This window comes from Rhopalosiphum padi, chromosome 4 (assembly GCF_020882245.1).
Source record: "Rhopalosiphum padi isolate XX-2018 chromosome 4, ASM2088224v1, whole genome shotgun sequence".
Lineage (NCBI taxonomy): Eukaryota > Metazoa > Arthropoda > Insecta > Hemiptera > Aphididae > Rhopalosiphum > Rhopalosiphum padi.
The window spans coordinates 35,692,820-35,717,260 of NC_083600.1; the positions used below are offsets into that span (position 1 = coordinate 35,692,820).

The 24,441-nt window shown below is 28.9% G+C and overlaps 2 protein-coding genes across 2 annotated transcripts in view; one reads left to right on the forward strand and one right to left on the reverse strand.

Moving 5' to 3' along the window:
• Positions 1-24,441, reverse strand: part of LOC132930169 (uncharacterized) — a 134,130-nt gene that overhangs the window by 9,995 nt on the left and 99,694 nt on the right. The window lies entirely within an intron of this gene.
• Positions 20,218-24,441, forward strand: part of LOC132930172 (uncharacterized) — a 101,767-nt gene continuing 97,543 nt past the window's right edge. Inside the window, exon 1 of the mRNA XM_060995889.1 lies at positions 20,218-20,234. The gene's annotated coding sequence lies outside the window, so the exon portion shown is untranslated. The remainder of the gene's footprint in view (positions 20,235-24,441) is intronic.

The window sequence follows — 24,441 nt, forward strand, 5'->3', positions numbered from 1 at the left end:
AGATATTAGATGTAGTAGAATATACCTATATACCATATACATGTTATTAATTATTACTAGAATTAGAATGTTGATGACCTAAAAAACACACAAAAATGCCCTAAAAAAAGTGCAAAAATGCCCTAAAAGCTTCAAAAAATTACCTTAAAAATTGTCTAAAAAACTAATTAAGTAAGTGAAAAAAATGTATTTATAAATAATAATTTTTAATAGAAATATGGGTGTGATAATGGGTGTAATAGTAATTTAAAATATGAATTATAGATTATAATATTAATAAAATAATAAACAATAGTATACATTTAAATTTTAAGCATTATATAAAATTATTAAAAATAAATTAAAAGTAAAATATAAATAAAATTAGATTTCAAATAAATTAAATTTGTTTCCAAACTTGAGTTTAACACTTGCTCTAAAATCTAAAATTGCCCCACAATGTACAAAAATTACAAAAAATGACCTAAAAGATGAAAAAATGACTTAATAATTTTGAAAAAATAACGTTAAAAAACAAAAAAATGCATTTATAGCTAAAAATGCCAAAAAATGCAAAATAAAATTAGAATATTCTGCGTCAAGAGAGCATGAATCAAATTTTTAGTTAGGATAGCATTGTATAGAATTAAAGGAAAAAAAATGCAAAAGTCATCAACATTTTAACTCTAATTATTACGTTCAATGATTTTTTTATCATATTTCTTTTTCAACTTTAATACCTGTAGGTTCGCATTACACCTTGTCGTGTTGTGTTCTGTACTTATATTATTATTCAACACGCGGGTAACGAAATGTTGATAACACGTTTTCAGCTACAAATAATAATAATATATTTCACTCTACACGACACGGTATGAAAGGAACCCGGCTTAAGATTATATTTCAGACAACTGCGTCGGCATAAAATATGTGTCGGCTCGCTAGTTGTCCCGAAATCGATTCCCAACGATGAAAAAATTGTTAAACGTATGGTCGTATCAAAATAAAAATACGTGCGCGGCATCGTTTTGAAATCGAAGTTCGGTACCGAATCACGTAGTATTGTTTTATTTTATTTTTTTGTACGCTAAGTGTACGCTAGGTATACATGAAATATATCTATAAACGGCCGCTGGAGGCCACATCGACGTATCGTGAAAAATTGTTTTGAATTATTTTTAGATCTTGTAGATATGACTCTGCGTGGTTGTGAATGGTGATGGATTGCAGACAAGCTAATCAAAATTTGCTCTATAATGAATAATATTACTGTGTAGATACGTTTTTGTATATTTTGCGTATTGTTAAGAGATCGACTATTGTTCTATCGGACTACAATATTAGTTACTCATGCAATACTTGTTTGTATACCTATACTCAAAACATTTATAATAATAATGTTACAAGAATGGTTGAAAAAGATTTATTTGTTAAACATAAAATTAAGTATTCTTATATTATGGAAATATTTGGTTTTTAAATGTAGTTGTATGATAAAATCTGATTCTCTGGTATATGACTATATGAGTGCATTTGAGATTCATCACTGCCACCTACCGTAACCTATTGTTGTTAGGTCACGGATTTTACATTAGTTAGATTAACTAACTATAGGTATTGACAATAAAAACTCCAAGGTTTAATACCGGATTTATAATTTAGTCCGTATCATACTGATTAGTAAATACTAAATCAATTAATTACATTTTGGAAAGAAATTGACTTGTAAAACGTAAATTATTTATAATAATTATTTTTTCAAGTCCTTTTTTATTAATTTATATTTTTTAAATAAGACGTTATTAATTTAAATACTAAACCTATGTGAATATTGTAGTAGACTAAACTCCTCTCAGAATAATTTTAGCATAAAATGATTCATCATAGTTTTCAAATCTAAACAATAAATAATAATACATTAAAAACAACAGTGTTTTGCACTAAGGTAAACAAAGTATGGGTATTCAACAGGCAATACAACAATAACATTGTCCAATTGTTTTTTGTTGTTCTCGCCCTTTTTATTATTATTTAATAAATAATATTTATAATATAAAGATATTTTTTTAAGAACTTATAAGCTCGTTTATATTTTAAAATTTTAAAGTATATGTGGTAAGTACCTACTAGAGTTTTCACCCCATTAACAATAATGTAATATTAGAAACACAATTTGTAAGTACCTATTTAAATTCCTATCGGGGATAAATGTTTTATTTAAAATAAAAATTATTTATAGTTAGCATAGCAATAATTTTGTTGTTAAATAAAAAAACATATTATTTAATAATATAATAATTTATGGATGAAAATGTAATACAAGAAAAATATTTTTGTTCAATAAAGTACGTATATTAGTGTATTACTATTGATTATAAATAGTACTATTTTATTTATAATCAATGGTATTATGTATACATTATGCTATAAACTAATAACTAAAAAATTACCTAATTAGTTGATAAATTATTAATTTATAAATGACTAAATAATATAATATTGTAATTGCAATACATAATCAAATTTTAATATATAATATGAACGAACGAATATCATTAGAAATTAAAATAATAACTATGTATTAATTTATAACAAACAATAATTAAATATAAAATGTCCATATGTTAAAGTTTTTATAATAATTTTAATCTGCGCCAAAAGTCGTTTATTAACGTAACATGATATTTTGTACACATATTTTAATTGTATAAACTATAATAAATTATATTCAGTACACAACGAGCACAAGCAATATGTTATACGTAATGGTCTAAAAATAATTAATTTCCCGGTTTGGAGTTGTGTTACTTTTTAAACAATTGCCGGAGGATTAAGGAAGCTTGGCGTTTAAAAAAAAAACAAAAAAACAAAACAAAACTGAAATAAATGTGCAGTTCAATGTGCCGGCATGGTCTCTGAACTACTGAAGAACAGATGACTTTTCCAAAATCTTTAATATTATACATATTATTATGTAAAAAGGCAACACTATGGCGGCTATTATATACTAAACAAACTAAAACCTATATAATTTGGGAGTATCGTCGCAAACGAACGAATAACAACAAAATATGCGTAGACATCGCCATAAATCTAACGGATGCGATGTACGAAATTGTAAACGAAACATTTAGTTCGAAGTTTAGTGAGGCGTCGCTTCACTTGCCAAAATCTATGGCGCCAAACACGCTGCACACGGCCACCCTATTCCCAAGTGTGTTGACTGACAGAGTAATTTTAGAGGGTAGACTGTTTTCCCCAACAACTATAGATCTAATGTAATGCGCACTACGCAGGGTAATAACCTTACATCGCACATATATATTATATAATAATATAACAATGAATATTATCGTAGATACAATGTATAGATGATCGTAATTATCAGAATGCAGAAGAAAACAGCAAACGAGTTTTTAAATTATATCCTGTCCCGTGGACCGCGATAATCGAAAGTTTATTTCATTATAGTTTTCTGAGTTCGAGTCATGTGTATATACCATCACATATAGATTATATATAGATACCCGGTGAAATGAGATAAAAATAATTTTTGAAAAAGTCAACTTCTAAAATAGAAGATATAGCTTTTATACGAATAAATGTTACCAGAATTAAATCCTGGATTTTCTAAGCTTAAGTGTACGTTTAAATCAGAAAATGCGTATTATTAAGAACAATAAGCGATTTACAATTTACATTAGAATATAAGAAAAAAAAACGCTGTTGTGAACGCTTCGACGCACGGTTGTTTGGTTGATATCTTAAATTCTTAACGGCAAATTGACAGATATTTTTGTAAATCTTTACTGAATGGGCTTATTTTAAGTAGGTAGGTAACAAAAAAACATCTGAAGACGAAAGTTCAACATTCTCGTAGTTGGATCAAGAGAACAGCGAGAAAAAAATGCTTGCAATGTATTTGTTCGAGATACAACTGTGGATTTATTTTATACATGAACAATGGTTTTGTACTTATTCCGGAAGGCCAAAATCTAGAGATAATTAATACGGTCTAGTCAAATTTTTAAAAATTTTAATCCAACAGAAAATTATGTAATCTCAGATTATTCGATTGTATACATAATATATATATTATTATTACAATTTGCAGAGACCAATAAAACAAACATTTCAAATTTCTAATTGGAACGAAATTAATCTAACAGTGATTTAAAATGCAATAAAAAATATAACCATATTTTACTTGTCGGAGTAATATACAACTGTGGGTCTTCTACGGCGTGACGCGAAACGTCTACTTGATATAGTTGATCGATCGTCTCGAACGGCGACGTTTTCGATTCGGCAATATGACGTAATAATATAACGATGTCTATATAGTTTCAAACAAGTAATATAACACATCAATAGTCAACAATATTGTATTTGCCATTATTATATACACTGTACAACACACCTGCATGGCTGCATGTGTACAAATAAAATCATATTATTGTTTCTGTCGAGACCATAAAATAATGATTGATAGATAACACAATAATATACTATATTATTATTATTATGATCGTAAAGTGCGAGTGCCTATAATAATCTATATATAATAATTCACTTAACGTCTATACAATATTATTACCCGCAATTCGCGATGATTATTTAATATACGTCGATTCGCCATATAAGTTTATATGATATAATAATATTAATGATAGGTACTAACCCGCTGTACAGAAAGAGAGCATAATTCTACAAGCACGCTCGCCATCGTTTTAACCTTTAGTTATGCATTCATTCAATTATATTTCCAGAACGGTTAAGTACGTTTTAAGACCATATTTTCACGTAGGTACTTAAATTTTTTATGTCATTTGGGGAGTGTTCTACGGCGATACAAGTTTTTTAGCCCGTCTAATCTTAATAATAATAAAAAATAAATATGAGAACCTCACCTTTTTACTAAAAAAAATAACGAATATGTTAAATGTATATATGAGATATATATATATAATATTATTTAGTAAAAAAAATAATTTATATACATTTTACAAATCATAAAATCCTAATAAAAAAATTGGTTAGTAATATAATAAATAATAACTCAGAAACTACATATTCAAATAATTGCATTAGTGCAATAACAAGATACCTATAATTTTTAGAAATATTCTAAAGACCTTCGACGCTGTCTAGTTTATGTGGTGATTACGCACAACTAGACTACTTTTTTTGCATTGTAACGGGCATTATAACAATCCGAGCTGTCTGGTTGTCAAACAATTAATTATCAGAAAATATCAAAATATGGTTTCCGAAATAAAGCATTCTAAAAATGGAGTTGTATCATCGTATACGCGCACTAATGATAATCGATAATGCATTAATATCTTTATCATTTTGACATAAGATAATTGTTATTATTTGTTTAACGATTTAGTATAAAAAAAAAAACGGTTGTCGATGAAAAAAGTTTTGTATCACCACAAGACGCACTAATTTAAATTATTCAAAGGCATGAAAAATCAAATATCCATTAGAAGACATGATCTTTATTTAAAAATTAAATAGATCAGAGTTTAAATAAACACGTATTTAAACAATAAAATCGAGAAGATGAAGATTGGTAAATATGATGCTTATTGAATCACCCGGTATAATACATATTATTTATAAAGGTACTCATAAATTGTAATAATCGTGATGTTACTTGTCTATTTGTCGCCTTTCGAAAGGAGACCAGCGTCCAGTTATACTGCACTATTGTCTCCAGTATCGCTGCGTATTGTATAAATCTATGTATTGTAGTTTCGTATTCCTGTAGCACTTCCGCAGTCCCACGAGTCCAACCGCAAATTAAACATTGTTTAATGTTTAATTTCATTTAATTTAAAAAAAAACTTTTACTAACAAAAAACCGTATACCTTGGAAATTATTATTGAAAACATTTGTTGTCAATACTCTTTCTTCTTCCTTTTTTTTTCTCGTTGGAATTGTTGCAGACGTTGCAGTTGCCATCATACGCACGGGATCGCATATTATTGTCCCGTGCACCTAGTTATTATAATATACGTTCAAATATTTTTCCATCTCCGACGTTTCGTCACATTTGCGACAATAGGAATAGAGAAAAATAAATTATACAGTTTTTAAAATTAAAAGGAAAAAACGGTCGCTGATGATTTCTCTGGCACGTCATAAATCAAACGTCTGCCGGTTACAACTTTCCGCACGCAACTAATCGATAAACGTTGGTATACAGTAATCCCGAGCACTAAAATGTTCATCACGATAATGGATTTTATATGCACAGCGGTTCTAAAAGTTTCAGTTTAATCTTTCAGAATTTATCGCGCAAAGATATTATTTAAAACCAATGAATAACAGCCGTTACCCCGAAAACATAAAAATTCGTCAGAGCGCCTCCGGTACACGCATATGGCATACCTACTGTATACGAATATATAATTATTTACACTAGACACAGACTGAGTAGGATTTTGAATAATTCGTTTTAAACACATTCCTGAAAAGCGGTATTTTTAAGTAGCGACTAGCGTGCACATATATTATACATATTATATAATATATATTATGTAGGTACGTGGAAATCTATTATACACGAATACGCGTACTCATCTTAATATTTTTTTTTGTATTTTTGTCTTATTTTATTTACTTTTTATTAATATGTCATACATTCATTCCTATATTGATATAATATATTAGTGTTTAATATATTAAATCCAGAATACAAAAGTATTGCATTGTAGTAACAAGCATTTTACAAGACTGTGTCTTATAATACAATAATAATAATACATCCAGTGTGACTATAGATTTCCGACATTAGGTGAAATGAATGGCTCGGCTTTCGAGATCTGAATTCCTCTTTTTATGATAAAACTTTTGTCCCATATTCATTAAAGTTCTAAATAAATTCATATTATTAAATTAAAAATGAAACAAATATATTTTATTTTATTTCTATAATAAAAAAATAAATAACAAAATATTTTATTATCTACAGTCCATGGTTTTAGACTTTTAGTTATACAAATGATACATTGATATACCACTAAAGTGCCTATCCCGATTCCCGGAGCGTGTTAAGTGTCGAATTAATTAAAAATCAAAATGTTAATTCTTTCAATTACATTTTTTTTTTATTGATAAGATAGTTGTTAATTTTTTTGGTAATTACTATATAGCAACGTTTTTTATTAGTTTTCTGATTTTAGGTTATGTATAATTATTTGTTTTTGTACTATACCTATCATAGTATAATATTATGATATCTAAAATATTTTTTTTATTACAATAATAATAGATTTGTAATTCTTGGAACCTTCCCCCTCTTATATAAATCCTTGTTACGCCACTGCCATCATTATTCAATAATCATCAATCATAATAATTATACTATATAAATGCGTATTATGTATGATATGTCTTATAAAAAGTGTTATTCAAATGTTATTTTGCCATTAAATATTAATACTGTACAAAAGTGAAATTAATTTAAGTGTTTTATAATTTTTATCCAATAGTTACCGGGTAATTAATTTTTTTTAAAGTAAAGTCCCTTTTTGGACAGCAAAATTATGGTATGCTAATAATAATGAAAACGATGGCTGATGATAAATCATTTCGATGACATTACATTATATAATATGATTACGGCGTTAATAATAAAATTGTCGATTTTGTAGAAAACCGTTCATAATATGCTCGCGTAATATACCTACTCCGTTCGATCGATGAACCTTCATGAGCTACGTAGGTATCTCCCTTAGCCAATTAAAATACGTCGTCGTAATGCAATATATTTTTTTCCGGCTTATTAGAGTCGAAAATCTGCATGCATTTGTGGATATTAGTGTACAACAACTAACTATTTTCTTTTAATAAATAGCATATTATAAAGTTAAATTTTAATCTTTGTTATGCAAAGCATTTTCAATAAAAAAAAAAAAATAAAAATAGATAATTGGTATGTATACCAATCAGTATATGTTGTGCATTTTCTTAAAATCGTAAATATTATGATTTTTAGTCAATATTATAATATACGATTTTTTCCTCGACAGAGATCCGATAATGATAAATTGATAATATTGTGAAAACGAGACCGATTCGATAAATATTTAAACCGTTATTCACACCCTATTACCCCATCATACACTCCCCGACAGTAGATGTACTTACAACGGTACTGCAGTATACACATACAGCCGCGCGTTTGCGCGTTTCATCGCCCAGAAAACAGTCTTATTACGTTGGTTATTCATAAATCATTGTTGTTATTATATTATACACATGCGTTATGCGTATGATATACTTAGAAGGGTTAACCTTAACATTATATTATAACGTCACAGCACTGCATAGAATGGGATCTAATTTGATCATTCCGCTAATTGGGGATTTGAAACATATCCAGGGGAACACAAGGCGATAACGCGCATCTCTCCTACGCGGGTAAATTTCAAAACCGCTAAATAGGTACCTACCAAACGCACGCACGCACGCGAAATATCTATATATTTTGTTATAATGTGAGGAGAATAATATTTTAGCTCTGAAAACATACATTTCAGTGATACGGCGGTGATATAATTTTAGTTAATTGGCTATCACTCATATACCTGCACACAAAACACGCATAGGTAGAACATATTATTATACGCATGCTAATATTATATAACGCCCGTCTTTGTATAATATTGCCTAGAATAATTCATTTATCATTTCTATACGTATATTTTCAGTTAACGTTATAGCAAATATTTATAGATGAATACCTAAGTATATATGTAACTCATATAGGTAATAGGTATGCCGCCAAATCCTTTACCAGTAACACTCACTGTTTCGAAAATAAATTCGCTTCTTTTGGAAAATATATCAAAAAGCCACACAGAATCGTTTAATTTTGTCGTCCTTAGTCCTTATGTTTATTTGTTAATCCGTCTATTAGCTTTTGATTTTTAATTTTCTAGTCTATAAAACAGAATGTTTTTTTCAAAAAATGCGTGTACAAAAAATGTCAAAATGTCGAATACTTAACTTATTGTATGGTTTTAACAATAATTATAAAATATAATATATAACCATTTTAAGTATACAAAAGACCGTGCCTTGAAATTTCGATCGGTGGTTCTGCACCTATACGAATAGCAGAACGTGTCTGAACATAAAATATAATATGTGAGCTGTAACCGCACAAACTTTTCGAAATCGTTCAGGCGACGGCGCCGAGACGTATTATACGTGTGATTATTATTTATACATATATATATATATATATACTTATAGACCAGGAGTGCTCAGACTCTTTTTGATAAATGTCTACCGGAAAACATTATTCCTTGTGAGATGTATGTGAGTTTATTTTCTATATATAGATAGAATACGGGTCCATATACGAAGCGGAACTGCCCATTAAACACATTATGGGCGAGTAACAATACTAGAATGGACGTTAATATATAGGTAGGTAGGTACCTAATATAATACAAGGACGTGTCAGTCATAATACAAACATCACCGTAGAGCGCGATAAAACTGCAGTTTTATCAATAAATGTGTAAATATACGCGCTGGGAAACCGCCGGAACCGTCTATTATGAAACCATCAGCGAACGACCCTTATTTGACCACCCCTGGACGGTGACTGTTCATCGGCGGCATAATTTTACGAGTGGAATAAAATCATTTTGCGAGACTCGGTAGAATTTTTTTTTAATAAACAATCCGTATAATACGATATATCCCGCAAACGGTTTTATATTATCACGTCTGCAAATCTAAAAGCCGCGCGTTTATATATAATATGCATTTACCTACATAGATATACCTATAGGGATGTTCACAGTAAATCTCGTCTTTATAATACATTCAAATCACATTACTGTGTTTACGAGATTTAACTCGTTTTAGTGTGTGCGCTGGCAGCGAAGAACGTAATTTCGATTTTCATTTTTCATTTTTTTTTCTCTTTACTTTGCATAATGTCGAAATATAATATAATATTACGCACAGCACACACACACACACACCAGCGTAGAACATATTATATATATATATAGAGAATTAGTATGGACTATAATATTCCGGTATTGCACGTCGTCTCCCGTTTCGTTTAAAAAATAATTCAATAGTAGTCCGCCGCCCCGTTATCCCGAAATCGTTTCCCCGTGGCAACCGCCAAGATATATAATTTGTAATACGGTTCAAATGCCAATTTATTTTAAAAACGAAGTTTTATTTTTCTCGTATTAAGACGGATCTTTTGACTGATGACACAGTGTAGCCGGCAAGTCACTTCACCGCTACAACGGCCGCACGTGCTATTTAATTACTATTACACGGCGCAGTATTATTATTATTATTATTATTATATTGTACATCGGTGCGGGAAAACTTTTTTCGTTTCGGTATATTACACGGCACATGATGACCTATCGCGGGTAACTTTCCGACGCGAAGAAAATTATTAATCCCAGTAGGTAGATGTTTTTTTCCAGTCTACCGACATTAACGTTTACACCATTAAGCTCTTAAACCAAACTAAAAAAAAATAAAATAAAAAAAAATAAATAAAAGATCGGTCGGACGAGAGGAATACAATGAAAACCATCGAATCGAATTTCGATGTTTTTTTTTTTTTTGTTTCCAAACAATACCTGTATATAAGGTTGTAACCTAAATACAGTTGCCGCACACTATACCCAAATGTATATTAGTATAAATCTTATAACGCTAATGCTATCCACCATCACGGTGTGTAATGAACACCGCGCACAGTGAAAACTTGAAATAGTACCGGCCATTGGCAAAGGTATTATATATTATATATATATGTATATGTTGTTGTATTGTGTATTTAGAATCTCACTTTCGGGACACCGGAACACTGTGTGTGTGTGTGTGTGTGTGTGTATGCGACCCTTTGGCCGAAGTCAACCGCTGCACTGTTCGGACTACATGCACGAAGGGCGAGGGGGAAAGCTAGACAACCCCCCGAGCGCAATCGATTATATCGGCGGAGTTAAAGGCTCGTATATATACGGCTTCGTACAGTGAGTGTACGAAATACGAATACTCGTATATATACATACACCATAGGTATACCATAGGTACCGGAATACCGCGAACGACGATTACGACGACAACGCGCGATTGCTATGAGGTAAAAACAATTCACGATAAAATATAAAAACGTCGCGCACGCACTAACTCGACTTTTGCGCAAGCAAACACACACACACACACCCACATCTTAAGCCACCGTGGCCTTCTCTCACGCGTAAAATCATTCCACTAAAAGTGATTAAGGGTCCTATTCTTTTCGTATAACCGTTCAGCAGACGTGTTCCGGCGCGCTCGAAAACACATTTTCGTCGTACATAACCTGCACTCGAAACGTTGCGTTTCACATTTTCCGCGTGTATTATTAATGTGCGAACGGTGTGTTTCGCTTTTTCCACGGTTGACGAGGGGGGCAGGTACACGAAGTGTTTCTTTTTGCGTTCTCATGCAAACGCGAAAAGAAGCGCGAGCGAAACATATTATTATTATAAAATAGAGAACACTGTACAAAATATTATTGTGTGCTCCGTTTTGGAACGACGTTGACATGATATTTTGCTATTCCCTTTCGGTCATCGCGTATTTGGATTCCGAGTCGAGCGGGGGGGGGGGGAGGGCTTCTGCGTTGGTATTAAAACGGCGTTGTTCACTTACCGAGACAGTGATGATGTTATAACGCCTCAAAAGTTCCGCGTCGATACCGCGGCGAAAAATTCACACAGTTTTCAAGGAAATCGGAAAAACTGGATAAGGATCGCGGGTGACAAGTTTAAATTAAAAATAATAATACCCTTGCGGCAGTCACGCGCTATACTCTAATTCAAGGTGAAGGAATATGTGAGATAAGACTAACGTCCAACAAATAGGAATCTGCCGATGTGGACAGCTTTTCAATTATAGGTGTGCGCCGAAGGAAATATTCGTGAAATGGACAGATATATTATAAACAAATATTAAAACAAACACTAAACGCCTGTACTACATGTCATGACGAGTCGATATCGTATCGACATTAGACCCGAAAAAAATTACACACACATAATATTATGTATTTTTATGACCTCGACCCTGAACTGTATTTACTTACGTAACTGTCTACACACTAAAATATCAGTAATTAAATTGTACAGTGTAACATAATAGAATTATTACCTAATAATTAAGTAATAGGGTAATATAAAATAATATGTTATTACTTATGAATTATGATTTATGACCAACACATATGTTTCTACATATATAAGAATTACGCTTTTATTTTTTACATATACCTAATATTTTCCTCGATAATTAAAATAATTTGTTAGAATTTAGTAAATGTTAGATTGGCAATAGTAAAAAAATCCGGCAATAGCGATAAAAACATTATTTGTTAATTTGTATAAATTAATCCCTATATACTCCTATATATATCCTAATCCCTGATAATTTTTGTAGAAAAAATCGATTTAATTTGCAAGTAACAAAAATGAATCAACAAAATAAATATATTTATGTATTTTATTTATCTTTATTTGCACTTATTGATTACTGTCAAATAATATAATATGTATTATTTGATTTATTTGTATTCGTCGATTTTGCATAGACTATAATGATTGTCCAAAAAAAAAAAAACAATTTTTAGTATATTTTCAATATTTTTCGATCGACTATTTCACTACTTAAATCACGTCTATTTTATAATTTATTTTTTTTTTAAATCTTGTTCGTAACTTGGTGAACTCTTATACATTGAGAGTTATTTAAAAGTTGGTGAATAACTTTTGGAAAGTGTCGAATATTGAAAAGAATTTAACCGATTGCGAATTGAAGAGATTTAAATTAAACTAAACACATATACAGTGATTGTATGATGTGTTTAATTAACATAATTATACTAGAATACGTATATAATTTTATGGTATTTTGTATTATACTGTAATTTATTCGTTATAAATACATTGGGTTGCAATTAAATGAAAATCGAAGAAATAATTTATTGAGATAATTTTAAATGGTTCTCAAAAATACATCCACGATAATAACAAAAATTACTTATTCTATAGAAAAATACTATTTTAGAGAATAATTTTAAATAATGAGCTTGAGATTCCGCCATTGTTTAAAACTAAAAATCCCTAGACCTATAATGCATGAAGATAACAACCATTACATTATTATACATTATTATACATATGGATTACAATTTATAATATTATGTAGTTAGTAGGTTATATATCGACAAATAATATCTATTCTATGACCAGTAGCACCGAACTCATATGTCATGTGAAGTGGTTAAATGGTTGGATGGGTCGGTCGTGAGTGGTTGGGTATAGCCAGTATAGGTGATTTTTAGGGGTTAATGGGTTAATAAAATTAAATAAGGTGTTATATGTATTATAATTTATGCTTGATAACGTGAAACATAGAAGTTAGAAGTCAAATAGACAAAAATCTTGGATTACATTTCACAAAAAAAGCCCAGGTTCAGCCCCTAACAGCGATTAGAAGAATTCCTTTTTAATCGATTATTGAGCTGAATGTCGCGACTATTATAACTTTTGTAAAGAACTCCATATTTGTACACTATTATCAAAATATTCTAAGTTTTAAATGTCGAAACTCGTAATAAGCATATTTATAAAAAAAAAAAAAAAAAACAGTTTTTTTTAAATATTTGATACACACAATTTATTACATATTAATATTCTTAGAAAAGTATTCTAGTTTTTTCATTAAAATATATCGATAAACCATAAAAAAGGTGGGCAAGTATCGCTTTGCTGTATAGAATAGATGGAGAGTAGGTAACTATTATGGGTGTGTTCAATTTGAATGCAATGACAGGTATCATTGTATACGGATTTTTTTTTAAAAAAAAACTTAGAAAAATCAAAAATTTACATTATTTATAAATAGCTTCAAAATATTTTGAAAATTTAATCGTAAATAGATAACACTAATATAAACATTTGGTGAAAATTTCAAGTATTTACAATGATTCGTTTCGAGTTACAGCAAAATAAAAAAATCGATTTTGTCGAAAACTGATTATGCGTTAAAATTCCTGTTTTTCCTTCTTTTTTTAGGGTTTTTCCTAATGCTTTTGAAAACTACTGGACATTTTTTACTTTTGACCCCCTAAAGTATCAATTAGATGAATTTTCCTTTTCAAAGAGGGGCTGAACGCTGAAGTCAAAAATCAAAGCATTATTTTTACTCGCGATGACAGACACAAAAAAAAACCATATATCATTGTAAAATCATTACATTCTTCACTTCGTACAGAATCTAAAATAGTAAAATTAGATTCTTGTAATAAAAATGCTTTGTAAAAAATTGAAACTCAAAAAATACATCATATAATAAACATTTATTTTTGTTCGGGAAATTACTGTAGCAAATTAAAAAAAAAAATAATCACTGTGTATTAGTGTCAGATTTAAAAAAATATTTTGCATCATCGACGTACATAAAAATGTAGGGGTAGCAAACTATTAAACAACATATATTTTTTTCTAACTCGAATCACGCTGAAATAGTTAAATGATATTACTCTATAGTATTACCGGATATTTTTTAATCTTCACCCACGCCTACGCTTACAAAGACTAAGACAAGATGATTAATTTAAGTATTTGCACAAATTAATTCGAAAAGTTTTAATTATTATGTAAGATATATTTAATTTCAAATTAATTTTCGTCCAATTTTTTATTTTAGACTTGTTACTAATTTATACATTTTTACTTTGCATATTTTGTATATTACGGTACCTAGTTCTTTGAGTATTCATCATTCATCATATACCAAGCATTATACATTTAATAACGAGAGTACGAGACAATACGTATTATATTATTTCTAAACGTTTCATTTTTTATCATAAAATATAATAATACGAGTATTATACTCATCATAGCACGTCCGCCCACGTGAATTGCTTTCACATGCTAAACGTCAGTTATTTCATTGTATAGGCACTTATTTTTAATTACCTATTTTTCACACACAATATTGCATACCCCTATAATAAATTAGATAATATTTACAGTATATTATAATACATTCAAGATAAAATACGTAGGTACTCGATTTTTCAAATTTGTATATTTTTTAAAACAATAATTCATGATATAGTTTGAAGCTTGAGCTGTATGCGGCTATTATACATTTTTGTAAAAAGATGAACTTTTAGCTATTTTACAATTTTTATGATTTTTTTTTTCATTGGTTACTATCATTTTTAATTTCATACTTAAAGTAGAACACTTTTTGTATTAATATCGAACTTTAAACAAATAGTTTATAATTAATAACAATTTAAAGTTTGGATAAGATGAGAATAGTGTGGCCCCGAACATTTTTGCCACCCTTATCTGTTGTTCAAAACTTTAAATGCTTATAAAAAATATTGGTTTAATACACGATATTTTTACATAAAAAAATATCATAACAAATAGTTACATTTAATATTCTTTTAATAAAAACAAATTAAAAATTTTAATGTTTATACTCGATTTGTACGTCGTACGTGTATGTCGAAAGTTTATAACTAATTATTATGTATCGCATAAAAACAGACTGATAAATATTAATGTTTACGCTAAATTTGTCTCTTCCCGTATAACAATTAATGATATAATTATCCCATTGACCTAACCGTCTCATTATGAACATCCTCTTTAATGTGTATATTATCTGTGATTGTACATTAATAATATTTTAATTACTTCTCAAGTTATAGATGAGTAGTACTCATTCGAGGTAAATCGTTTTTAGTATCGTTTTATATCATCGTACATTGTATGCATAATGCATATTATGATTATCTTTTGAGCTTTATCGAACTGTTAAAATGAACAAATAAGAATGCGTTCCAAACGTCAACATGTCCCTCTGTGTTGTTTCCGCAATTTACACTATTAATGTCGAGTCACAAGAAATAAAGATAATTATCCAAAAATTTGGCATAGGTACACTTTCGACGTTTATGTTGAATTACACATACATTTCTGCAGATGTCTTTAAATTGCATATAAGTGCATTACTCTCGGAGGCATATTCGAGATTCTTTTAAGGGTCTGATTTTAATAAGGTTACAATTGCCAGTCACATATTTAAACATATTAATATACATATACTGGATGATGTTTTTATCAAACAATTCTCATTATTTCAAAATCTATTAACGTTTTTGAAAATATTTCTTTATACATAATGTTCTATAATGAAATAAAATTTTTAAATAAAAAAAAATTATAACGATAATGAATATTAAAAATGTTGTTTTATTTCGACTGGAAATTATGTAAAAAAAATATTTTCAAAAACATTAATAGATTTAGAAATAATGAGTGATGTTCGATAAAAGAATCACGCTGTGTAAAAAAAAAAGTTGTATTTACGACAGGTTGTGAACGACGATAGTGATGCCAGCCTACTCCTTTTCCGATAATAGCATGTTTTAAAATATTACTTTATTGTATATGGCAGTATGGTGCCGCAAGGGTGTCTTTTAATGAAATTACAGTGCGATGGGCCTTTATATATAGGTATATAACCGCTAATTTAAGATTTGGTTGTGCATTATTAAATTAATTTGTTAAATTTTAAATTGTTCAGTTTAGTCATTTAACTAAAAATGAATAATTGTATGATAAATTAGTATAGCAAATTATTAATCTTTATACAATAAATTGTAAAAATAATATAAACGTTTGCATTTTAAGTAAAGTAACATAATAATAATATTGGGATTTATTTAATAGAATGCATTAAAATGTCGTCATGAATGTTTTATGGACACATTTTAGAAGGGTAAAAATGTATACCATGCCAAAAATGGGGGTGGGGCACAACTACACCATTCCACTTTGATATAAATCAGGGACGGGGTCGCCTGCGTCGACGTCTTAACGTAATTAGACGCAAATTGATAAGAGGAAGAAGTGGAGGGGGGGTGCTCACGCAAAAATCGTTAGACAAAAAGTTCTTTGATGATATTGCGTGTTAATATCCTGTACCGTCTGAGGTGGTGGGTATCTATATATTATACGCCGTATGACGTAAGTATATAATATATGCGTACTATACCGCCGCCGCCGCCGCCGCCTCCTCAGTTTCGATCGCGACGACGACGTTTACTGCCTCTGAACAACTATAGCTACACTATACGGCACTTGCGTGTCCTCCTACATAATACTATTATCTACAGGAGTGCGCATCGTCGTAATGAGTAACTGACGGATGGCCAAAGCTAATACGATGCGAAACTTTCGGAGACAGTAACGTGTGTTGCGTGTCGTGATCGCCTATTATTATTCCGCGCTTGTAAGATGAGTAATATCATAATGCATTGCAGTACGCTGCACTTATATTCCGCGAACGGGTTACAAGAGATATAATATTATTAGGTATGTATGATGTCAACGTTTAAAATTAATTTCGTCCAGCTTGCCGCTCGTTGTCCGCCAAATCCTCTAGTCCAGAGCATAATTTTATCAAAATTCAATTACACCCAGTAGGAAAAAAAATGTAAAAATATTTACCCGAATTTTATCGTACACACCAGCCAATTTATTATTATTTTGTACAAGAATTCGTTTTTCAAAGTTTATTTATGATGGTTGCTACAAGTCTGAGATAATGAACAATATTGATCGTAAATATTATTTTATTACAATGTTTAAAAATATTTTAAACCTTTATTAACTTCGTTCTTAACGTCTCCGTGCGTTTTTGCTTTATTCGTATTGACCGAATGGCGATGGCAATATTGTTTATCGAATAAAAACAATAGTTTTAATTCTGCAGTTCTAATTATTGAACATTGAAAAAGTTATTTATAAAATTGTGATCAAACAATAATAAAAATTATGTTTATTGTTAAATAAATAAATATAACAATTGTCATATGGGCACATTTTGTATAACTTGCAAAATCATATTTGTATACAAAATAATAATATATTTGTAAATACACGGACGAAAATTCAGTTTGGGCAAATTATGAGGATTAAATCGTATTTCAGACATAAAAAAAATCCCTGCACAAAAATGTATCAATGATTTGGATGAAATTATTTAACAAATTCGACCATGTACATTGCACATAATATACAACACTGCAGGTGTTGTTAAATATTGTAATCGCTGTTGTGTTGTATTATGTTAAGTCGTCTTGGAAATATGTGTTTAAGGCGTATATACACTTGTACGCTTGTATAGTTTTACTGTGGCGCGTGACAAAAAGTTATTTAAAACATACTATTTCGTTATTGAAAAACGTTGTGCGATTATTACGCGAGTTTATAATAGTGCAATAGTTGGCGGCACGTTCGGGTTGGATATTTTTAAAAACGTTGTTTTGGAATAAACAAATATTAAAAAATAAATAAAAATAAAAAAAAAACCGTCTCGAAATATCGATCGGACGTCGGTGGATTTAATTTTTGAATGATCGAATCCCGAAGGAATGACACGGTGGTTTATTTGCGGACTCGCCTCTAAAAATAATACGCAGTTGACAAACGACGCGCGGAGCGTGCTGCAGCGGACCGATGGACGTTTAGATTAATTATTATTTTATATTTCTCGGGCCAATATACCTAGTTCTGAGCGCACGATAAACGACACACGGTTGCACGACGACGGTGGTCGTGTGTCCGCATTATATTATTATCACGTGTAGACGATTCCCTAAATCAAGAACGCGGTTAGAGGACGACTGCCGTCACGCCACAATGAAATTCGCCAGTCGCACAAATGCAAAATATGTTTATAAATGATAATGCTCATCCGTACGATAAATAAAACACATGCGCTCACGACTCGCGTCTATAAAATGCACTGATATTTTAAAGACGCACAACGTCATCGCCGCGTGTCATTTATATATAATTTATATTATATATATATGTTAGTGTTGTGAGCGAGTATATCTGTTTGAATAAGTAATACGTAGTCGACTAGAACGAATGCAATATATCCGAATGATCAATGATATATTATGTATTATTATATTCGTTCGTTTGCGAAAATAAAATGTTACCACAATATGATCACGATTTACAACGTTGCTATATGTACAGCAGCAAGTATAGGTAGATATCAGGTAGGTACGACTTACGAGGCAATATTTTATTATACAGTATTATTCAGAATGATTTTGAATTCTCTTTGCATTTTACACGTAGCTTAATAGTTCTATCCTCTCCACGAACACTATATATCAAATACAATTTTTTTTAAATTTATTGACCTAAAACTATACGAAACGTAGGTATGAAGTATCTAAGACACCTACCAATAGTATTGTATGAGATATATTAATATAATTTAAACAGAAATTCAAACAAAAAAAAATATGTGATATTATCGTCTACTATATGTAACTATATATATTATCATTATTATAATGTCCCTATAAATTATTAAATTAATAATATGCGATTAATTAAAGGTTTTGAAACTACACGCCTCTTATATTAAATGATTTTGTAATATATCTTTGTCTGTTTGAGTAATTAAATAGAATCGAAATTAAAATTTGGTTTTTCCTTTGAATTTAATTTACAACACGAAACTCTTGAATTTTAATTAATAAATTAATATTTTGCAAACATTTAATTTTTTAAATGCCTAATTAAATTTCCAAGACCTTTTAAAAAAAATCCATCTTAGTCCTATATAATAAGCACCTGTGCACCTGGCTAAGATATAGAATAATTATCATCACAGCATGCAACTAATTAGATATTACCTACCTAAAATAAAACTCTATTATTTTTACCTATTTGTATTTTATTCTAAATTACTTATTTAATAGTAAGAACACGCAATGTAACATATATTTTTATACACATAATATTATGTTGGCGATAAAAAATACTAACAAAAATAACTAAAATATGTATGAACCATTTATGATCTCAAAAACAAAAATGTTTCAATCGTCTGTTTTTATTTTTATACATTATTTGATAATGTTCAAAGATCTCGACAGTTATTATAATATATTTTTAAGAATAACCTTACAAACTCGCTTTTAAAAAAATGCACTAATGTGTTAATTAAAACTTGGTTTAGAAAGATTGTACATAGGTAAGAGAAATTCGTTGAAAAACAGAATAACACGCGTGTACAATATCATTATCCTGTGAAATTAAACTCATTATTCTTTTCATTTGCAGGATGCCAGGGTACCTACAATTTGTATGTAAGTAAGAAATAAACTTGGTTTATTCACAACCTCTGTTGGTAAGGTTATGTAATATTGAGTGGTAGATAAAATAACTTAAAACAATCTATAGCGCAACCGACGCAACCCCATGAAATATTTAAAAAATACAATTAGGTACTTATTTTTTTTTTAAACTGTAATCTTAATATTAATTATATACTCTAACTATGTGTATAATATCATTAATAATATATCTGGACAGTTGTATAGTATATAATGCTGGTCTTGCTCTCGCTCTCTGTTCTAAAAATAAAATTGATCTCATTATGTCGGATACACTTTACTGAATAATTGATAAAGATAAAAACAATTTATCGTATTTCACTTGTTTATACTGAATATACTAATTATAATATAATAATAATTCTACTTGAGCTACCATTTTTTAATTCAAATTATTAATATTCTCATTATAGGTTTTCAATTTTATTGAGAAAATAAAAATATTAAAAATATAAGTGTAAACTTCGACTTGTCCTTACTAATAAAACTGTTAATCGGAAGTGAAAAATTTTAAAGTCCGAAAATCCCCAGAAACAATTAACAGCGAGCATGTTAAATAATTAAAAATACTCACATCTATTGACTATTGGAGTAGATCAATATTCAATTTTGTTTTAAATTTTGCCTTTCTAGGTGTGAATATTTTGAGTTGAATAAGCACTATAAACCATACCTTTTTGTATACTTTTCTGATTATTTGTATTATATGTAATTTATTAGGTAGGTTAGTTTAGATTAAAATATTATTGTGAATATTATTACTTATTGTATGCTAAATACTAAAAACAACAACAGAAAATATATTTATATTACTTATAACTTAGTTATATTTTATTATTTAAAATTGAGGCTTGGCAGTTGGTTAGTTTAATTATTAAACAAAAACTATAATAAAATTAAGGTGAAAAAAAAACAATTACATAATTATTGTACATTTTAATATTTTTTTTTTACATGTACCTTAAAAATAATTCAATAAAAGAAATTCAACTTCAATTTTAATCTAAGAAAAAAGATGTATTAAAGTTTATATTTTCATTGGTGATATCAAAGTACCTAGTAATTAAAAATTGTGTCAATCTAACTAGTCTTGTCTGACGCACACTTGTCTCGACATCATTATTTTTTGTCAAAATTACTTAAATCAGTAAAAAAAATAATAAACAATAAATAATATATTCGTAAATTCTATATTTTTTATAAAAAAAAAATTGGTATTAGTATAGACATGTTGTATAATAATGTTAAATAGTAAATGTATAAGGATTGTCCAATTAAGTATATATACTTTTTGTCCGAACGGATAGGTCATCAAAGATTGAAATTATTATTATCTTAAATTTAAATTAACATATAGAGAGAATTTTATTTAAATTGTGTTTTTGTATTCAGAAGTATGTCGAAACAAATAAATTCATCAATAATGTAGGTATCAGATATTAAAAATATTGATTCAAGTAAACGCTATTATTGAAGAATGAAATACTATGAATTTAACAAAATTATGTACGTTATAAAACAATAGGCTTGAGACTATGACCAGTGATTCTCTAAGTGCTTATTGTGGTCGAATCACATTATCTCTTTAACAAGGCTGACCAGTATATTCATGAAAATATCGTCTATCATTATAAAATCTACTGAATTGTCTACTAGACTGTCGAATTAATGTAGGTCTCACCTAGGTAATACTGACATTACAGGTCATGAAACAGTTGATTTACTAGCCAACAAAGCGATCACATCAACTACTACCTCAATCATATTATTTATATATATACAGTACCTTACCAAAACATACAAGTAAACACACACTCACACACACACATACACACACACACATATTATGGCATATATATGGCAAACAATTTGGTAATAACAGCTATCAATCTATCATTCACAAACATGCTCCAAGAATGAAATAGGAATAAACGGCATATATCTTACTTTTACAAATATACCTTACCCTGCAAACATAATGCAGTAAGAATTGAGCACACCGACCTCAATCATATCTACCTAATCAAAGTCAAAGAAATATCGTATAACTGCATCCAATGCGACACCCCAACGTTCCAAAGTATTTCTTATGATTAAATATATTCTTCACATTGTTCAGTGACTACAATATTCTCCATGTCAAATTAACCCATTCACAGTGGAAAAAGCATCCGAAGAAAAAACTACCATTCTCATACTCGACTATTTTAAAACCATTAGTATTGATACAAAAATATTAAAATATAATATTATTCTGATTACGATTGTAAAATATATTTTACCCGGTTCAATAAGATTAATGAAATTAAGTTAAAATAAGATGTTTGTGTTGTGAATTTAGGCTAATACAATCTAGAAAATTGTATACATTAATATTTGTTAATACCTATAATACACCTATTATACAAGAATAGAAAAATAGACGTGTCTCCGTCGTGTTTGTTATTTGCCCACCATTTTCCTATACACTTTTAAACTTCCTTAACTCTTTTAATAATGATAATGTATAATTTAACCTTTGAAATATTTACATAAATGGGCTACCTCCGATTTTTACATTTCACCAAAACCAACTATAATAGTAAAAAAAAATAGGTTTTATCTACAACAACGACTTGAATGACAAGGCTGAATATTAATCTTGAAAGCTACAAAATATAATATCGTTGAGACTGATAATGTTTTTCAAAGCATAATTTATAACAAGCCGTTTTAGGGTAGCGCTGTACCCGTCACGAAACATACAATTCTAATAATTAAATTATTGTATTTAATTTTTAATTATTCAAGCGCAAATTAATTTTGTTTGTATGTAATTATATGTCCGCCTGAGTTGTAAATACTTTTAAAAACGAATAAGCCACAAACCCATGTCAAAAAGGGTTAAGTTAATGTAATATAAATTCTGATTTCTAATTCGTGTCTAATTAAATGTTCATATTGATAGATTTATAATGAATACTAGTCCTGCTTACAGATAACTACAGAGCTGTGATTTTTTTCAAGAATAAAAACAAATTACAAATTAAATTATTATAATTAATATTTTTTTTTTAAATTGAAAAAGAAATATTATTTGAGTAAACCATTATTTTTAATTGAACAAAAAAAAATGCATTGACCCAATTTCCAATGAATTATTGTATAATAGGTATTACATTATACACAATTTTCATAATAACTTTAATTTATTTAAAATATACATTATGTCATAATTTAATTCAAACATCTTTGATAAATTCGATGAATATGGTAAGTCTTACCGTAGTAAGTATAGTTATACTTTCGAGTTGTCCTATGTTGCTGTGTAGGTCATATCGTAAAATAATTCTGAAGAATTTTTTTCTGTCAAGTAGAATATTTTAATAAAAAATGTTTGAAGCACCTACATTTTATACAAATAAATATGATATATAAAGAAATATAATGTATTCCAAGAATTATTATCAAATGTATTTTAACACAAAAAAAAAACAAATTAAAATAGGTCATCATTCATCAATTTTACGGAGCGTAAGCGAAATCGTATCTATGAAACATTTGTAAGAACCCTAACAATAACGATAACTATCCACTGATACATAATAGTAACGCACCAACGCGTGCTTGAAAATAATATAATATACGACAAAATGAACGTTTTCATTGTATTGCCAGCATAAAAACCTTTAAATAAATGGAAATTTAATCATAGCTCGTAAATAACAAGGGTAGAAAATAAATATTAGCTTTATTATTATTAATATCGCGATGTGATTAATAAGAATTTTAATAAAAATTCATAAAGCGCTTTTAATGCACAAGACCATTATATACGATCTTATTACAAATTATGAAAGCGCTGCGGCTTTTATTGGATCAAATTCGTTTGTTTTTTATGAAATAAAGAACTTTTTTTACCTACAGATAAAGAAAATAACGATGTATATATATACCTTATGAATATTATTACGATTAAGTGGTATTAATTTATTAATCTCAATCAATCTTTGATGACGTGAATACTGCAATATTTCTATTACCTATTTGATCGCGTACAGTTCAAATTTAGGGAATTTGAAACGCAAATAATTAATGATTATTTTTTTAAAAATAATTTATATTTATATACTTGAATTTTTGAACATAATAATCAATACTTGATCGAAAATGTGTTCATAATATTATGGTGGGTAGGTGT